Source organism: Cornus florida, unplaced genomic scaffold (assembly GCF_030987335.1).
Source record: "Cornus florida cultivar Cherokee Brave unplaced genomic scaffold, ASM3098733v1 CherokeeBrave_3.0.0_Hap2_Chr08, whole genome shotgun sequence".
Classification (NCBI taxonomy): Eukaryota; Viridiplantae; Streptophyta; class Magnoliopsida; order Cornales; family Cornaceae; genus Cornus; species Cornus florida.
Window position 1 is genome coordinate 1130953 of NW_026775578.1, and position 5415 is coordinate 1136367.

Here is a 5415-nt window from a genome sequence, read left to right on the forward strand (position 1 = left end):
ATGCTATAAGAATCGCCATTAGGGAATTCACACATGGGGAGGGAGAAACTTTCCACGAGGCATGGGAACGCTTCAATGAATTGCTTAGGAATTGTCCTCACCATGGCATGCCTAAATGGCAATTGGTCCAATTCTTCTTTGAAAGCTTATAGGACAATTATAAAGGCATGGTTGATGCTTTAATGGGAGGTTCTTATATAGTCCGGCAAGAGGAAGACGTGTGGCGTCTTTATGAGAGCATGAGTGAAAACTCTTTACATAGAACATTGTCATCTAGGAATGGTAGAAATTCTCAAGGTAGGAAGAGTGTTGGCTTACATCAAGTTGACCACTCAAATGATATAACCGCCGAGATGAAGTCTTTATCTCAAAAGTTTGATCAATTGATCAATCAAAACTTGGCGAATCAAGTGTCTTCCTTTCCTAACCATTCTCCTAGAGCTCAAAATGAATCATGTATGACTTGTTCTAGTGTTCTTCATTCTACTTCTAATTGTCCTCATGGACAAATTCAAAATGAACCCATTGAGCAAGTTAATGCAACATTTGTGAACCAAGGGAACAATCCTTATGGTAACCATTACAATCCCGGTTGGAGGAATCATCCTAATTTTTCTTGGAAAAACCAAAGGGAGGGCTCGAACTCTTCCCAAGGCGGTTTTCAAGGGAAATACATTCCACCTCTACTTCAAAACCAAGGATCCCAAGGTTCAAGACCATATAACTCACAAGGAAATCAATTTACTAGTTCTCCTTTCCCTAACCAATCATATTCTCAAGGAAATTCTAGAGGTTCCGCTTTTGAGGAAAAGGTTTTAAATGTTTTGGGCACTCTAGAAGCAAATACTCAATTGTTGCATTCTCATTCTCAATTAATTGCCAAGCTAGAAACCCAAGTAGGGCAAATAGCTGAAACACTTAATGCTAGAGAGAAGGGAAAGATGCACATGAATGCCCCAATCAAACAACAATGTGTTGTAGAAACCAAATCCTCATTGGAAGGGCATAATGTTGAGCATGTCAATGCGGTAATAACCTTGAGAAGTGGTAGGGTAGTAGACAATCAAGTTAGAATGCCAAATGAAGAGAGTGAACCGGTACAACCTCAAGTTGTCACCCGTCCCGTTCCACACACTATTCCTCCTTCATTGCATGTGCATGATCTTGAGAATGAGAAGCCCTCAAATTGTGAGTTGAAAGATGATTTCCAAAGAGATTCATTGAAAACAGTGTTGAAAAATGTGTTTGAGAAAAGTTCTTTGAAAAATGTTATTCATGATTCTTCTTTGAAAAGTGATTTGAAATCCAATGAATCGAACAAGTCCAATGCTGAAAATTCTTTGAAAGAAAATGCTGAAAGAGTTTTTGAAAAAGCTCCATTTCCGGATGCCTTGAAATGGTCCATTTCAAAAGAAAGGCAAAAGACCAAGAACAATGAGATAATGGATATGTTTAGGCAAGTCACAGTTAATCTTCCACTTTTGGATGCAATTAAGCAAATTCCGGCTTATGCCAAATTCTTGAAGGACTTATGCACCCAAAAGCGGAAGAACAAGAGCCAAATATCAAAAAAAGTGGTCTTAACCGAACAAGTGAGTTCCATTCTACAACACAACACTTTGCCAAAGTTTAAGGACCCCGGTGCACCTACAACATCTTGTGTCATTGGTGAACATGTCATCAACCGGGCACTTCTTGACTTAGGGGCTAGTGTTAACCTTCTTCCCTATTCGGTTTATGTCAAATTGGGCCTAAGTGAATTGAAACCGACGTCGGTGGTTTTACAACTTGCCGACCGATCCATTAAGAAGCCTAAGGGGATAATTGAGGATGTGTTGATTAAGATTGATAAGTTCTTCTTCCCGGTTGACTTTGTCGTCATTGACACGGAACCGGTGCCCAATCCAAAGAACCAAATTCCGGTTATCCTTGGCCGTCCTTTCTTGGCAACCTCAAATGCCAACATAAATTGTAGGACGGGGATAATGAAGATTTCTTTTAGGCACATGAGAGTGAAGTTGAACATCTTTAACCCCACACCCAATCCATTTGACAAATATGAGGAAGTTAATGTGGTAGAGGAATATCATGATCTTGCTTGTGAAAGGAATGAGCTTTTGTGCATAAACAATGTTTCAAAGCCTTCATCTTCATCTTCAGCATTGCATGCCAGAAAAGTGATTTCGGATTCTTGTTGTAAAAGGGCGTGGAAGCCAAAGGAAAGTTTTGACAAGGAACTCAAGACGTCTTTTGAGTTTATCCCAACAAGTTCTTCTAAAAACCATTTGTTGGGAGTAACTCGAAACATCTCTCATCCCAAAAAGGAGGGGATGCATTGCAAGATCTTTGATCCGGGTTAAAAGAACCCTAGGTCTTGCTAGAGACGTTAAAGACTAGCACCGAAATTCATAGGATGTCAAAACCCTATTCCTCCCTCATTTCTATCTTGCATTTTGATTCTTGCGAAATCTAGATACTGTTTTTATGGTTCATATACATTGGAAGGAACTGAGTAAGGGATTGCATGAGCATTCAAGTCATTTTGAGCATTTAGGCATAATTTCGATCGATCCAAGTTTTGGTTTGATCGATCGAACTTTGGTTCGATCGATCCAACTATGGACTCGATCGATCCAGCTCTCATTTTGCACCCAACACTTAGAAAAATTTTGGACCTGCATCCAAATTCCAAAATGCATGCTCTCGGGACTTTTCAAAATTTTTCATGTTCGATCGATCGAATTCCAAGTTCGATCGATCCAAGGTTCCAACACGTGTCAACTCTTGAACCCTTAAACTTGTACATTCTTTATCCTCTTCGATCGATCGAAATTTGCATCTCATTAATCTAATTTCCTTTGATTTTTCAAAATTCATTTTAAAAAAAATGCCAAAATTTCAAAAAAAAATGCCATTAAGAGTAGAGACCTGAGTTCGATCGATCGAACTCTGCATATCGTGTTTTTAAAATATAATCGAGTTGGATCAATCACTTTGGATCGATCTAACTTCAAAAGGAAACCGAACCCTAGTCTCCCTCTTCTCTTAATCTCATCCTAATCCGGCAAAAACCCAATTCCCAATCATCTTCCCCATCTCCAGCAAGCAAATTCCGGCCAACTCAAGTCTCATTTTCCCCGCGGCTTCACACCTTTCTCTCATCTCATCTCTCTCGGTTTAGAGGTAAACCGAATGCAATTTTCTTGATTCCAAGCTTAAATTGATGCATGTTATTGATTTTCTATGTCGAATCATGTTATAAATGTGTAAATCGTCCATTATTGAAGCTTGAATTTCCTGTTACATAATATACGTATACATATCCATTCGGCCAAACCAAATTGGGGATTGTGATGTGATTTGTGGAGATTGGGGAGTGTTTGGGTGTTGAGGATTGGATGTTTGGTGTGTAGATGGGCCCACAAACACGTTTGTGTGGGCCTCGTGCTCTAGATCTCACAGATCTGCGACTTTTCAGATTCGGCATTCACACAGTTCGATCGATCGAACTTGTGCTTCGATCGATCGAAGTAATGAACTTCATTTCACTACTTTCGATCGATCCAATCTTGTGCATTTTCATGCTTCGATCGATCCAAGTGTTGGATTGATCCAATTCACTTCGATCGATCCAACTTTTGAACTTTTTCACTTCGATCGATCGAAAATTTTCGGTGATCGATCGAACTTTCACAGATCACACATACACACTCTATTCATCTCATGTTGTCTTCATGCTATCTTTATATGCACAATGCCTGTGATATTCCACATTGGATGCATTTCATACCTACATTGCTTAGCATGATTCACATTTCATCATCATCATAGATTCATGTCATCCGTATTTTGTCTATCTTATTTGACATACATGTTTCTATTATGCACTTAAATTTTTATATCTGGCACTGACTTATATTGAAATTTTCTTGTCTTTTTACAGATCATGCCTCCGCGATACAAGAGTACAGCCAGGAGATCTTCGGGGCCACAGCGACCCCACAGACATATACGGCCCAGGATAGAGATGGTTGCAGAGCCATCTCATGCTCAGGAGGAGCCCGCACAGGCTACTCCCCCTCAGTCCCCATCCCACGAGGCTGAAGAGGGAGCTGACCACATGCCATCTACATCCCAGGCTCTTCCAGCCTTCACACTATCACCTTCTCCTGTGCGCCATCAGGCAGATGCAGCCGCCATGCCATCACCGCAGCCACCTCTACCGGCTCAACGCCGTGACCAGTTGCTGCCGAGATATGCAGCTATGACCGTGGCTCAGGAGTCATACTTCGATACTGAGTACTTTTCCGAGTCTATCCTGACCCGGTCTGGCTATCGGGATATCATGCAGCGGGGCCTCTCAGCCATCTTTGCCCCAGTCACCGGCCTTGTATACCCGCGACTGGTGCGGCTATTCTTTCAGCATCTCCGGCCCTCGCCACGATCTACCGCGGAGATGATCACTACACTGGACGGCCACGAGATTGTCATCACAGTTGACACTCTGGCCCATGCTTGCCGGTGCCCACACCGGTGTCTACCTGAGCTTGCAGAGACATACCCGAGGCTGCATAGGCCTTCATTTTCTGACATGGCTGTCTCCTTGACAGCCCATCATGCCGGTGGTCAGACATTTGCCACCAGGACCTTCTTGCCTGACGACCTCTGGTTCATCGACACAGTTCTCTTCCAGAACATTTACATGGCGGGCCACAAGATCCAGAGGCGTCATGACTACTTGACAGGTCTTTACGCTTTTTACACGGGCTACTGGGTATCTATCCCAGTCCTCATCTGGAGCGTGATGAGGTTGCTATATGATTCTTTCATTTCCAGGAAGGACCCTAAGCGGTCCAAGGTCCTGCCCTTCGGACACCTCATCACGCAGATCCTTCTTGACCAGCGCTACAGAGTGCCCCCAGATGAGGAGCCCCTTGCACGGTCCAGCTTCTATAGGAGGAGCGACTGGAATAAGAGCTACAATGTTCTTATTCGGAGTCTTCAGGAGCCAGCTGTAGAGGCAGCAGCTGAACTAGAGGAGGAGGAGGCAACCCAGGCACAGCCGGCACCTCCAGCAGCAGCAGATATCGCAGCGGACGACGCACCAGTCGGTCCGGCTACCGATCGCATGGACATTGACCTGGAGCGACCTGCGGAGGAGTATGCTGATGCTGTAGATGATGCTGATGCCAATGATACCAGTGATCGAGCCGCTGCTCAGGAGCGAGTTCGGGAGTCTTCTTCAGAGGCATCTCTGCCTGAGTCTCCAGTTCCCACTCCCGGATTCGGAGCACGCTTGCAGACACTGGAGGAGGACGTAGCAGCCATGCGAACCGACATCACTGCCCACCAAGCTGAGTTCACCTCTTTCAGGGCGGATGTCATGGCTTGCTTTGCCGATCTCTCCAGCCAACT

At 43.8% G+C, this 5415-nt stretch overlaps 1 non-coding gene across 1 annotated transcript; it reads right to left on the reverse strand.

Moving 5' to 3' along the window:
- On the reverse strand, positions 1 to 109 carry LOC132272128 (small nucleolar RNA R71). Its single transcript, XR_009469970.1, has one exon. It is a non-coding gene; the product is annotated as a small nucleolar RNA R71 (small nucleolar RNA).
- Positions 110 to 5415: the final 5306 nt, after the last annotated feature.